The sequence below is a fragment of the Oncorhynchus nerka genome, linkage group LG1 (genome assembly GCF_034236695.1).
Source record: "Oncorhynchus nerka isolate Pitt River linkage group LG1, Oner_Uvic_2.0, whole genome shotgun sequence".
In the NCBI taxonomy this organism is placed as follows: domain Eukaryota; kingdom Metazoa; phylum Chordata; class Actinopteri; order Salmoniformes; family Salmonidae; genus Oncorhynchus; species Oncorhynchus nerka.
In genome coordinates, this window is record NC_088396.1 from 53,603,092 (window position 1) to 53,618,030 (window position 14,939).

Sequence of the window (14,939 nt, forward strand, 5' to 3'; positions counted from 1 at the left end):
CCCATCCCTCCTCCCATCTCTATACCCCACTTCCCATCCCTCCTCCCCCATCTCCATCCCTCCTCCCTCCTCCCTTCCCTCCTCCTACCCCACTTCCCATCCCTCCTCCCATCTCCATACCCCACTTCCCATCCCTCCTCCCATCTCCATACCCCACTTCCCATCCCTCCTCCCATCTCCATACCCCACTTCCCATCCCTCCTCCCATCTCCATACCCCCTTCCCATCCCTCCTCCCATCTCATACCCACTTCCCATCCCTCCTCCCCTCCCCATCTCCATACCCCACTTCCCATCCCTCCTCCCATCTCCATACCCCACTTCCCATCCCTCCTCCCATCTCTATACTTCCCACTTCCCATCCCTCCCTCCCATCTCCATACCCCACTTCCCATCCCTCCTCCCATCTCCATCTACCCCACTTCCCATCCCTCCTCCCATCTCCATACCCCACTTACCCCCTTCCCATCCCTCCTCCCATCTCCATACCCCACTTCCCATCCCTCCTCCCATCTCCATACCCCACTTCCCATCCCTCCTCCCATCTCCATCCCTCCCCCATCTCTTCCCATCCCTCCTCCCATCTCCATACCCCACTTCCCATCCTCCTCCCATCTCATTCCCATCCCATCCTCCTCCCATCTCCTACTTCCCACTCCCACTTCCCATCCCTCCTCCCATCTCCATACCCCATCCCTCCTCCCATCCCATATCCCTCCTCCCTCCCATCTCCATCCCTCCCTCCTCCCACTTCCCATCCCTCCTCCCATCTCCATACCCCACTTCCCATCCCTCCTCCCATCTCCTCCCATACCCCACTTCCCATCCCTCCTCCCATCTCTATACTACCCACTTCCCATCCCTCCTCCCATCTCCATACTTCCCCCACTTCTCCATCCCTCCTCCCATCTCTCCACTTCCCATCCCTCCTCCCATCTCCATACCCCACTTCCCATCCCCCTCCTCTCCATCTCTCCCATCCTCCACTTCCCATCCCTCCTCCCATCTCCATACCCACTTCCACTTCCCATCCCTCCTCCCATCTCATACTCCACTTCCCATCCCTCCTCCCATCTCCATACTTCCCACTTCCCATCCCTCCTCCCATCTCCATACCCCACTTCCCATCCCTCCTCCCATCTCTATACTCCCCACTTCCCATCCCTCCTCCCATCTCCATATCTCCCCACTTCCCATCCCTCCTCCCATCTCCATACCCCCTTCCCATTCCCATCCCTACCCCCTCCCATCTCCATCTCCACCCCACTTCCCATCCCTCCTCCCATCTCCATACCCCACTTCCCATCCCTCCTCCCATCTCCATACTTCCCACTTCCCACTTCCCATCCCTCCTCCCATCTCTCCACTTCCCATCCCTCCCATCTCCATGCCCCACTTCCCTCCTCCTCCCATCTCTCTCCATCCCATCCCTCCTCCCATCTTCCCACTTCCCATCCCCCCCTCCTCCCATCTCCATTCCCACTTCCCATCCCTCCTCCCATCTCCATACCCACCCATCCCTCCTCCCATCTCATACTCCACTTCCCATCCCTCCTCCCATCTCTACCCCACTCCCATCTCCATCTCCACTTCCCATCCCTCCTCCCATCTCTACCCCACTTCCCATCCCTCCTCCCATCTCCATCCTTCCCATCCCTCCTCCCTCCCATCTCCATACTCCACTTCCCATCCCTCCTCCCATCTCTCCATCTTCCCATCCCTCCTCCCATCTTACCCCACCCATCTCCTCCCTCCCATCTCCATACCCCACTTCCCATCCCTCCTCCCTCTTCCCATCTCTATACCCCACTTCCCATCCCTCCTCCCATCTCTATACTCCACTTCCCATCCCTCCTCCCATCTCTATACTTCCCATCCCTCCTCCCATCTCCATCCCTCCTCCCATCTCCATACCCACTTCCCCATCCTCCTCCCATCTCCCATACCCCACTTCCCATCCCTCCTCCCATCTCATACTCCCTTCCCATCCCTCCTCCCATCCCTCCTCCCATCTCCATACCCCACTTCCCATCCCTCCTCCATCTCCATACCCACTTCCCATCCCTCCTCCCATCTCTATACCCCACTTCCCATCCCTCCTCCCATCTCCATACCCCACTTCCCATCCCTCCTCCCATCTCTATACCCCACTTCCCATCCCTCCTCCCATCTCCCTACCCCACTTCCCATCCCTCCACTCCCATCTCCATACCCCACTTCCCATCCCTCCTCCCATCTCCATACCCCCTTCCCATCCATCTCCCTCCTCCCCATCTCCATACCCCACTTCCCATCCCTCCTCCCTCCTCCCCATCCATCTCCACTTCCCACTCCCACTTCCCATCCCTCCTCCCATCTCCATACCCCACTTCCCACTTCCCATCTCCCCTCCTCCCTCCTCCCATCTCCATTCCACACTTTCCCCTCCTCCCTCTCCTCCATACCCCACTTCCCATCCCCTCCTCCCATCTCCATCCCTCCTCCATCTTCCCTCCCTCCTCCTCCTCTCCCCCCATCTCCTCCTCCCCACTTCCCCCATCCCTCCTCCTCCCTTCCCTCCTCCCATCTCTACCCCACTTCCCATCCCTCCTCCCTTCCCATCCCTCCTGTAAAAGACAGAAAATAATTCACCAGAAATTGGCCTAAATGTAAGCCTTACTGGGACTTTAGGACTTCTTAAATAGCATCCTGGTGTTTTCTCCAGGCTTAGCCTAGCTGTCAAGGTTTGGAACAAAAGCCTCGCCAATCTACAGGGAGCAGAGGCAATAATAAACCTGGTATAACCGTAAGTAATTACCCAGAATGCCACATAATCCTCCTGGGCAGCCAGTTCGTCGAACCACCGGGCACATTAGCCATTAGCCACGGCGATAATGGTGCTTTTAGGGTGGTTGATGGTCGATGGTTATTTTTAGTAGCTAGTTGTGTTGTTAATGGTGATAAAGACATAGTGAATAACAGATGAAGCATCAGTCTGCCGTTGAATGCCATGCAGGATTCTGTACAGACAAACCTACCCCAGGTAACGCTACGTTTCTGCTCCTGATGCTCTCTGTGACATGTCTTCTGAATAGTAAAATCTATATATATATATATATATATATATTAGGCTATTCAAAGGCACTATAGCAACCTTTGTAATTGATGGAATAATTAAATTATAACATAGACTAAGCTCTTAACGTTCTGATGTCCTGTCCCACCCTGTAGTAAGAATAATGTTGACGTTAAATTCATGTCGTTTTGATGTCTAAACCCTTTTCTTAGTGTTCACTTCCTGGATGTAGGCCTGGGCTTAGATAACAACAAAAACATGTCTCCCTCCTGTCCCTTTTTAACGGCATTTAGGTTTGATGAAATTTGGTTGGAGGTGAGGAGTGTTTTTTTTTTCTTTCTTGTGGATTGACTTTAGTTTACCTTGTGAGGCCATGGTGCCTGAACTCTCACTGTGACACTTCAGGCCCTGGGTTCATACATCTTCTTAAAGTGGAAGTACAGAACTACAATTAGTCCTAATGTAGTATTCATACATCTTCTTAAAGTAGCAGTGTGGAACTAGAATTAGTCCTAATGTAGTATTCATGAAGGTTCTTAAAGTAGCAGTCCGGAACTAGAATTAGTCCTAATGTAGGATTCATGAAGGTTCTTAAAGTAGCAGTCCGGAACTAGAATTAGTCCTAATGTAGTATTCATGAAGGTTCTTAAAGTAGCAGTCCGGAACTAGAATTAGTCCTAATGTAGGATTCATGAAGGTTCTTAAAGTAGCAGTGTGGAACTAGAATCAAACCCCCTAGAATCGATGTGCTAAACTCCCGCGGAAATCGAATTAGCATAATAAAAACATCCCCATAAACATCAATCTGTTTTTCTTTTTTGCATTGGATGCGTCTCAATTACACCGATGTCGCAATTCTGCATCTGCGATGGACTGTGACAGAGATAGAAAACGATGTTTCTTAGACCGTGAGACGTCCTCAAACATCAGTATTCTCACAAAATGTCAGTTTGGCCTACATTTATGACCCCTCTATGGAAAGATTACACTCTCACGAACATGATGGTGTTCTCTGTTTCAGACGAGTCCACAAGTGTATTGGGACTTGTCTGAAGTCGATACAGACGATCTACCTTCTTCTGTCTGTAGCGTCCAAACAGTTTGGGCTACACACTAATAGGACCCCACTGTGCAAAGGTGAGACTCTCACGAACACGTTCATGTCGGTTGTTTTGCTCTAGGACTTGACTGAAGGTCCCCCGGGAGCAGCTTAGTAGAACACCCCCCCAGGACTGTTATGGGTTGAAGTAGAAGAGCTGAGAATCAGTGTACGTGAACATTGACCTTTACTTCTGAGTTAAGAATGTGATTGGTTGCTAACTAGTCTGATGGGTTTTTTTTCTGCGTAAAGACTATTTTGTCACTGTATTAAAGAGAGTCTCCGGATTCTTTTTAGACAAAGTTCCAGAGCTTGTTTTTATAATCAGAAAGCGCTGCCAGTCTATATTCCTATTGTTCACAGAGCCTTGCTATAGATTCAGTGTTGGTAGCTGTTAAAACTAGAAAATGAAGTTGGAAGAGCAACATCATGTAGCAACACAATGCTGCATGGGTGGTGGTGGTATGGTAGTAGTAGTGGTGGTGGTAATGGTGGTGGTGGAGGTGGTGGTGGTAATTGTGGTAGTGGTGGTGTTGGTGGTGGTAATTGTGGTAGTAGTGGTGTTGGTGGTGGTAGTGGTAATGGTGGTGGTGGTGGTAGTGGTAATGGTGGTGGTGGAGGTGGTGGTGGTAATTATGGTAGTGATGGTGGGGGTAATTGTGGTATTAGTGGTGGTGGTGGTGGTGATCATGGTGGTGGTGGTGGTGGTGGTGGTAGTGGTGGTGGTGGTGGTAATTGTGGTAATGGTGGTAATGGTGGTGGTAGTCATGGTGGTGGTAATGGTGGTAATGGTGGTAATGGTGGTGGTAATGGTGGTAATGGTGGTGGTAGTCGTGGTGGTAATGGTGGTAATGGTGATGGTGGTGGTTGTCTGTCTGGGAGCTCAGTGCTTCTACAGGGTGGGGCTGGCTATTGCCATGGACCTCATTATATCATATTATCATGATACTTAGGTACCGATTCTATATGTATTGCGATTCAATACTGTGATTTTTCCTCAGCCATCTACACACAATACCCCATAATGACAAAGTGAAAACAGGTTTTTAGAAATGTATACAAATTTATAAATAGTAAAAATAAAAAAAGATACTGTCGAGGGTAGGCCATCATTGTAAATAATAATTTGTTCTTAACATTAAAGATAAAAAACAAATACCATATTTACATAAGTATTCAGACTCTTTGCTATGAGACTGGAAATTGTGGTCAGGTACATCCTGTTTCCATTGATCATCCTTGAGATGTTTCTACATCTTGACTGGAGTCCACCTGTGGTAAATTCAATTGACTGGACATGATTTGGAAAGGCACACACCTGTCTATATAAAGGTCCCACAGTTGACCGGTCATGTCAGAGCAAAAACCAAGCCATGAGGTCAGAGGAAATGTCTGAAGAGCTCCGTATTGAAGGTCCCCAATAACACAGAGGTGTCATGTCTTCACTATCATTAACTGAAGACTGATAGTTTTTATCAAAGATTCTCTGTAATTAGTTACTGCGCGATCAACTGAATAATCACGTAACTAATTAACTAGGAAGTCGGGGCACCAAGGAAAAATATTCAGATTACAAAGTTATCATTTCCTAAAATAACTTTTCAGATATTTTATCTGATCAATTAGTCTTCGAATTAATGAATTATTTACCTTACCTCACGTTAGTCTCATTCCAAACGTCGTAAATGGTTGGTTATCTGCACGAACCCAGGCTTCACTATGAGTCATCCATACATCAATTGTCTTAAATCGTTTATTTATTACTAACTAAGTAATTCACAGAAATGCATAAACAAACAAGGTAAATGTTGTTACGTGAAATGAGGATGTGCCCTAGTGGGCTAAACCGGCATGGCGGCTTGTTAGACAGAGGAGAAGTGGAGAATGTGCCCTAGTGGGCTAAACCGGCATGGTGGCCTGTTAGACAGAGGAGAAGTGGAGAATGTGCCCTAGTGGGCTGAACCAGCATGGTGGCTTGTTAGACAGAGGAGAAGTGGAGAATGTGCTCTAGTGGGCTAAACCGGCATGGCGGCTTGTTAGACAGAGGAGAAGTGGAGAATGTGCCCTAGTGGGCTGAACCGGCATGGTGGCCTGTTAGACAGAGGAGAAGTGGAGGATGTGCCCCTAGTGGGCTAAACCGGCATGGTGGCCTGTTAGACAGAGGAGAAGTGGAGAATGTGCCCTAGTGGGCTGAACCAGCATGGTGGCTTGTTAGACAGAGGAGAAGTGGAGAATGTGCCCTAGTGGGCTAAACCGGCATGGCGGCTTGTTAGACAAAGGAGAAGTGGAGAATGTGCCCTAGTGGGCTGAACCGGCATGGTGGCTTGTGAGACAAAGGAGAAGTGGAGAATGTGCCCTAGTGGGCTGAACCGGCATGGTGGCTTGTTAGTCAAAGGAGAAGTGGAGAATGTGCCCTAGTGGGCTGAACCGGCATGGTGGCCTGTTAGACAGGGGAGAAGTGGAGAATGTGCCCTAGTGGGCTGAACCGGCATGGCGGCTTGTTAGACAAAGGAGAAGTGGAGAATGTGCCCTAGTGGGCTGAACCGGCATGGTGGCTTGTTAGAAAAAGGAGAAGTGGAGAATGTGCCCTAGTGGGCTGAACCGGCATGGTGGCTTGTTAGACAAAGGAGAAGTGGAGAATGTGCCCTAGTGGGCTGAACCGGCATGGTGGCTTGTTAGACAAAGGAGAAGTGGAGAATGTGCCCTAGTGGGCTAAACCGGCATGGTGGCTTGTTAGACAAAGGAGAAGTGGAGAATGTGCCCTAGTGGGCTAAACCGGCATGGTGGCTTGTTAGACAAAGGAGAAGTGGAGAATGTGCCCTAGTGGGCTGAACCGGCATGGTGGCTTGTTAGACAAAGGAGAAGTGGAGAATGTGCCCTAGTGGGCTGAACCGGCATGGTGGCTTGTTAGACAAAAGGGGAAGTGGGGGTCGACTAAGAAGTCACTAAGAACAATTGCAATCAATATATATATATAGTGTCGTCTTGATCGAGTTTGTCTTTTGTAGAATTGTCCACCTCTCTCTCGGTTGTGGTTAGAGGGGATTGTTCAGAGTGACATTTGTTATAGAATGGATGTTTTGGTAGGTGTCATTCTTCGCGTTCAATGATGCCGAATTCCTTGCTGCAGACTAGTAATCAGTATCAAAGACTTGTTCTTATTCTGTCGGTATCGATAGTCTAAGAGTTTAACCACGTAGTATGGTTAAAATATTATGCAATGGTCTTCAACCTTTGTCTCATCCTAATGGAGAAAGGCTTGGTCTGAAACCTTTAGCCATCTCGTAATTGAGGTAAGCTTGGTCTGCTGATCGAAAACCCGAGTGGGGTTTTTATTGGGAATTGCAGAAAAGGCCGTCCCAGGATGACTGACTCTAACTGGGCTCAGTGGCGGTCCAGGATGTCTGACCCTAACTGGGCTCAGGGGCGGTCCATGATGTCTGACCCTAACTGGGCTCAGGGGCGGTCCTCTGATTTAGTTCAAATCAAAAGGGAATTGTATTTTTCTTCATTAAACAGTCCACAACCATATTACACAATTATACAAACAGTATCATACTCACTCATTCATCTTATACAACAATTAGATGTAAACCTCATATCTGAGGCTATTCTATAAACACCGTCACTCTATAGTTACTGTATAGTTAATGTATAGTCACTGTATAGTTAATGTATAGTCACTGTATAGTTAATGTATAGTCACCATATAGTCACTGTATAGTTACTGTAGAGTCACCATATAGTCACTGTATAGTTACTGTAGAGTCACCATATAGTCACTGTATAGTTACTGTAGAGTCACCATATAGTCACTGTATAGTTAATGTATAGTCACTGTATAGTTAATGTATAGTCACCATATAGTCACTGTATAGTTACTGTAGAGTCACTGTATAGTCACTGTATAGTTACTGTAGAGTCACTGTATAGTCACTGTATAGTTACTGTAGAGTCACTGTATAGTCACTGTATAGTTACTGTAGAGTCACTGTATAGTTACTGTATAGTTAATGTATAGTCACTGTATAGTCACTGTATAGTAAATGTATAGTTACTGTAGAGTCACTGTATAGTCACTGTATAGTTACTGTATAGTCACTGTATAGTCACTGTAGAGTCACTGTATAGTCACTGTATAGTCACTGTATAGTCACCATATAGTCACTGTATAGTTACTGTATAGTTACTGTATAGTCACTGTATAGTTACTGTATAGTCACTGTATAGTTACTGTATAGTCACTGTATAGTCACTGTATAGTTTCCGTATAGTCACTGTATAGTCACTGTATAGTCACTGTATAGTCACTGTAGAGTCACTGTATAGTTACTGTAGAGTCACCATATAGTCACTGTATAGTTACTGTAGAGTCACCATATAGTCACTGTATAGTTAATGTATAGTCACTGTATAGTTCATGTATAGTCACCATATAGTCACTGTATAGTTACTGTAGAGTCACTGTATAGTCACTGTATAGTTACTGTAGAGTCACTGTATAGTCACTGTATAGTTACTGTAGAGTCACTGTATAGTCACTGTATAGTTACTGTAGAGTCACTGTATAGTTACTGTATAGTTAATGTATAGTCACTGTATAGTCACTGTATAGTAAATGTATAGTTACTGTAGAGTCACTGTATAGTCACTGTATAGTTACTGTATAGTCACTGTATAGTCACTGTAGAGTCACTGTATAGTCACTGTATAGTCACTGTATAGTCACCATATAGTCACTGTATAGTTACTGTATAGTTACTGTATAGTCACTGTATAGTTACTGTATAGTCACTGTATAGTTACTGTATAGTCACTGTATAGTCACTGTATAGTTTCCGTATAGTCACTGTATAGTCACTGTATAGTCACTGTATAGTCACTGTAGAGTCACTGTATAGTTACTGTAGAGTCACCATATAGTCACTGTATAGTTACTGTATAGTTACTGTATAGTCACTGTATAGTTACTGTATAGTCACTGTATAGTTACTGTATAGTCACTGTATAGTCACTGTATAGTTTCCGTATAGTCACTGTATAGTCACTGTATAGTCACTGTATAGTCACTGTATATTTACTGTATAGTCACTGTATAGTTAATGTATAGTCACCATATAGTCACTGTATAGTTACTGTAGAGTCACCATATAGTCACTGTATAGTTACTGTATAGTCACTGTATAGTCACTGTATAGTTACTGTATAGTCACTGTATAGTTAATGTATAGTCACTGTATAGTTAATGTATAGTCACCATATAGTCACTGTATAGTTAATGTATAGTCACCATATAGTCACTGTATAGTTACTGTAGAGTCACCATATAGTCACTGTATAGTTACTGTAGAGTCACCATATAGTCACTGTATAGTTAATGTATAGTCACTGTATAGTTAATGTATAGTCACCATATAGTCACTGTATAGTTACTGTAGAGTCACCATATAGTCACTGTATAGTTACTGTAGAGTCACTGTATAGTCACTGTATAGTTACTGTAGAGTCACTGTATAGTCACTGTATAGTTAATGTATAGTCACCATATAGTCACTGTATAGTTACTGTAGAGTCACCATATAGTCACTGTATAGTTACTGTAGAGTCACTGTATAGTCACTGTATAGTTACTGTAGAGTCACTGTATAGTCACTGTATAGTTACTGTAGAGTCACTGTATAGTCACTGTATAGTTACTGTAGAGTCACTGTATAGTCACTGTATAGTTACTGTATATTTACTGTATAGTTTCCGTATAGTCACCGTATAGTTACTTCTGACCAGAGCACTATAGGCTCATGTTCAATACATAAGGAACATGATGTCATTAGTGTCGTATGCCAAGTCAGCGTTCCTGGGTAGACGACTGTCTCTCCTGATCTACACTTTAAATCACACTGCTCATTAAATGACTAATGGAAGACTATGTACAGCAGCCCGATATCATGTGTGTGTGTAGCTAATATATGAGACGTAGTCTATGTGTGTAACGTGTCCTTCATAACTTAGAGCTGTAAACCCTGATCTAACCCTGCCCTTCGGTGCATCAGTCTAAGTAACAAAATACAACAAAGATCTCCTTCTTTTCTTTGCATTGGCTGCGTCTCACATCCCCCGATGTCGCACTTCTGCATCTGAGGTGAAAGGTGGCAGAACCTAGAGCGAAGTTGGTCAGACCGTGAGACTTCCTGCAAATCGGTCTTGTCACGAAAAGGTCTGTAGTATCTGACCTAGAGGTCGACCGATTAAGATTTTTTTCCAAAGCCGATACCGATTATTGGAGGAACAAAAAAAGCAGATAACGATTGATCGGACGATTTTTATATATATATATATATATTTGTAATAATGACAATTACAACAATACTGAATGAACACTTTTATTTTAACTTAATATAATACATCAATAAAATCTATTTAGTTACAAATAAATAATGAAACATGTTCAATTTGGTTTAAATAATGCAAAAACAAAGTGTTGGAGAAGAAAGTAAAAGTGCAATATGTGCTATGTAAGAAAGCTGACGTTTAAGTTCCTTGCTCAGAACATTTTTATTTTATTTATGTCACCTTTATTTAACTAGGTAGGCTAGTTGAGAACAAGTTTTCATTTGCAACTGCGACCTGGCCAAGATAAAGCATAGCAGTGTGAACAGACAACACAGAGTTACACATGGAGTAAACAATTAACAAGTCAATAACACAGTAGAAAAAAAGAGAGTCTATATCCAATTTGTAAGTCGCTCTGGATAAGAGCGTCTGCTAAATGACTTAAATGTAAATGTAAATGTATACATTGTGTGCAGAAGGCATGAGGAGGTAGGCGAATAATTACAATTTTGCAGATTAACATGAGAACATATGAAAGCTGGTGGTTCCTTTTTTAACATGAGTCTTCAATATTCCCAGGTAAGAAGTTTTAGGTTGTAGTTATTATAGGAATTATAGGACTATTTCTCACTATACCATTTGTATTTCATATACCTTTGACTATTGTTCTCAGAGGCACTATAGTATTGCCAGCCTAATCTCAGGAGTTGATAGGCTTGAAGTCATAAACAGCTGCTGGCAAACGGAGGAAAGTGCTGTTTGAAGGAATGCTTACGTGCCTGCTGCTGCCTACCACCACTCAGTCAGACTGCTCTATCAAATCATAGACTTAATTATAATATGTTAAACACACAGAAATACGAGCCTTAAGTCATTAATATGGTCAAATCCGGAAACTATAATTTCGAAAACAAAACGTTTATTCTTTCAGTGAAATACGGAACCGTTACGTATTTTATCAAACGGGTCGGCATCCCTAAGTCTAATTATTGCTGTTACATTGCACAACATTCAATGTTATGTCATAATTATGTAAAATTCTGGCAAATTAATTACGGTCTTTGTTAGGAAGAATTGGTCTTCACACAGTTCGTAACGAGCCAGGCGGCCCAAACTGCTGCATAATACCCTGACTCTGCTTGCACTGAACGCAAGAGAAGTGACACAATTTCCCTAGTTAAAATTGCCTGCTAAAATGAATTTATTTTAACTAAATATGCAGTTAAAAAAAGATATACTTGTGTATTGATTTTAAGAAAGGCATTGATGTTTATGGTTAGGTACATTGGTGCAACGGCAGTGATTTTTTTCGCGAATGCGCTTCTTAAATCATCACCTGTTTGGCGAAGTAGGCTGTGATTGGATGATAAATTAACCACATTGATTATATGCAACGCAGGACAAGCTAGTTAAACTAGTAATATCATAAACCATGTGTAGTTAACTGTTGATTATGTTAAGATTGATTGGTATTTTTTAAGATACGTTTAATGCTAGCTAGCAACTTACCTTGGCTCCTTGCTGCAGGTAGTCTCCTCGTGGAGCGCAATGTAATCAGCATCCAAAAATGCCGATTACCGAATGTTATGAAAATTTGAAATCAGCCCTAATTCATAGGCCATGCCGACCTCTACTCTACACCCCATGTAAAGCAGATTCATGTGCTGAATTTAGAAAGTTATTTGGTCTCTTTAGTGTGATACAAACCTTGATTAATCGGTCAACCTCGAGTCAGAACGGTTTGACCTACAAACTATTATGACCATTCTATGGAAAGGGGAAATATGGAAAGATGACCATTCTGTGGAAAGATGGAAAGATGACATTTAACATTAACATTTAAGTCATTTAGCAGACGCTCTTATCCAGAGCGACTTACAAATTGGTGCTTTCACCTTATGACATCCAGTGGAACAGCCACTTTACAATAGTGCATCTAGGTCTTTTAAGGGGGTGGGTGGGGGGTGAGAAGGATTACTTTATCCTATCCTAGGTATTCCTTAAAGAGGTGGGGTTTCAGGTGTCTCCGGAAGGTGGTGATTGACTCCGCTGTCCTGGCGTCGTGAGGGAGTTTGTTCCACCATTGGGGGGCCAGAGCAGCGAACAGTTTTGACTGGGCTGAGCGGGAACTGTACTTCCTCAGTGGTAGGGAGGCGAGCAGGCCAGAGGTGGATGAACGCAGTGCCCTTGTTTGGGTGTAGGGCCTGATCAGAGCCTGGAGGTACTGAGGTGCCGTTCCCCTCACAGCTCCGTAGGCAAGCACCATGGTCTTGTAGCGGATGCGAGCTTCAACTGGAAGCCAGTGGAGAGAGCGGAGGAGCGGGGTGACGTGAGAGAACTTGGGAAGGTTGAACACCAGACGGGCTGCGGCGTTCTGGATGAGTTGTAGGGGTTTAATGGCACAGGCAGGGAGCCCAGCCAACAGCGAGTTGCAGTAATCCAGACGGGAGATGACAAGTGCCTGGATTAGGACCTGCGCCGCTTCCTGTGTGAGGCAGGGTCGTACTCTGCGGATGTTGTAGAGCATGAACCTACAGGAACGGGCCACCGCCTTGATGTTAGTTGAGAACGACAGGGTGTTGTCCGGGATCACGCCAAGGTTCTTAGCGCTCTGGGAGGAGGACACAGTGGAGTTGTCAACCGTGATGGCGAGATCATGGAACGGGCAGTCCTTCCCCGGGAGGAAGAGCAGCTCCGTCTTGCCGAGGTTCAGCTTGAGGTGATGATCCGTCATCCACACTGATATGTCTGCCAGACATGCAGAGATGCGATTCGCCACCTGGTCGTCAGAAGGGGGAAAGGAGAAGATTAATTGTGTGTCGTCTGCATAGCAATGATAGGAGAGACCATGTGAGGTTATGACAGAGCCAAGTGACTTGGTGTATAGCGAGAATAGGAGAGGGCCTAGAACAGAGCCCTGGGGGACACCAGTGGTGAGAGCACGTGGTGAGGAGACGGATTCTCGCCACGCCACCTGGTAGGAGCGACCTGTCAGGTAGGACGCAATCCAAGCGTGGGCCGCACCGGAGATGCCCAACTCGGAGAGGGTGGAGAGGAGGATCTGATGGTTCACAGTATCGAAGGCAGCCGATAGGTCTAGAAGGATGAGAGCAGAGGAGAGAGAGTTAGCTTTAGCAGTGCGGAGCGCCTCCATGATACAGAGAAGAGCAGTCTCAGTTGAATGACTAGTCTTGAAACCTGACTGATTTGGATCAAGAAGGTAATTCTGAGAGAGATAGCGGGAGAGCTGGCCAAGGACGGCACGTTGTCTGTAGTTGTTGACATCGTAGGGATCGTTCTGTGGAAATGGGAAAGATGGAAAGATGACCATTCTGTGGAAAGATGGAAAGATGGAAAGATGACCATTCTGTGGAAAGGGGAAAGATGGAAAGATGACCATTCTATGGAAAGGGGAAAGATGGAAACATGACCATTCTATGGAAAGGGGAAAGATGGAAAGATGACCATTCTATGGAAAGGGGAAAGATGGAAACATGACCATTCTATGGAAAGGGGAAAGATGGAAACATGACCATTCTATGGAAAGCGGAAAGATGGAAAGATTACCATTCTATGGAAAGGGGAAAGATGGAAAGATGACCATTCTGTGGAAACACGATGGTTTGGACTGGTCTGAAGTCGGTACTGTCGATGTACTAACTTCTGTTTGTAGCATTCCAACAGTTCGTCTACAAACTAATGTGACCCACTGTGTAAAGGGGAGTTTCTCATCAACACGGTCGTGTTCTCCGTTTTTCTCTACGACCCCCACAAGTGTATGTTCTGAAGGTAACGATTACTGGTTTAAAAAACATTATGGAAGTATGAGGGTAGTTTTGTGACTACACCAAAAAAGGGGTTAAATACACAATATATATTGTATAAAGTTTGTGGACACCCCTTCAAATTAGTAGATTTCGGCTATTTCAGCCACACCTGTTGCGAGGGTATGAGGTAGTTGGATGGGCTATTTACAGATGGGCTATGTACAGGTGCAGTGATCTGTGAGCTGCTCTGACAGCTGGTGCTTAAAGTTAGTGAGGGAGATGTGAGTCTCCAGCTTCAGTGATTTTTGCAATTTGTTCCAGTCATCGGCAGCAGAGAACTGGAAGGAAAGGCGGCCAAAGACGGAATAGGCTTTGGGGATGACCAGTGAGATATACCTGCTGGAGCGCGTGCTACGGGTGGGTGCTGCTATGGTGAGCTGAGATAAGGCGGGGCTTTACCTAGCAAAGACTTATAGATGACCTGGAGCCAGTGGGTTTGGCGACGAATATGAAGCGAGGGCCAGCAAACGAGAGCATACAGGTCGCAGTGGTGGGTAGTTTATTGGGCTTTAGTGACAAAACGGATGGCACTGTGATAGACTGCATCCAATTTGCTGAGTAGAGTGTTGGAGGCTATTTTGTAAATGACATCGCCGAAGTCGAGGATCGGTAGGATAGTCAGTTTTACG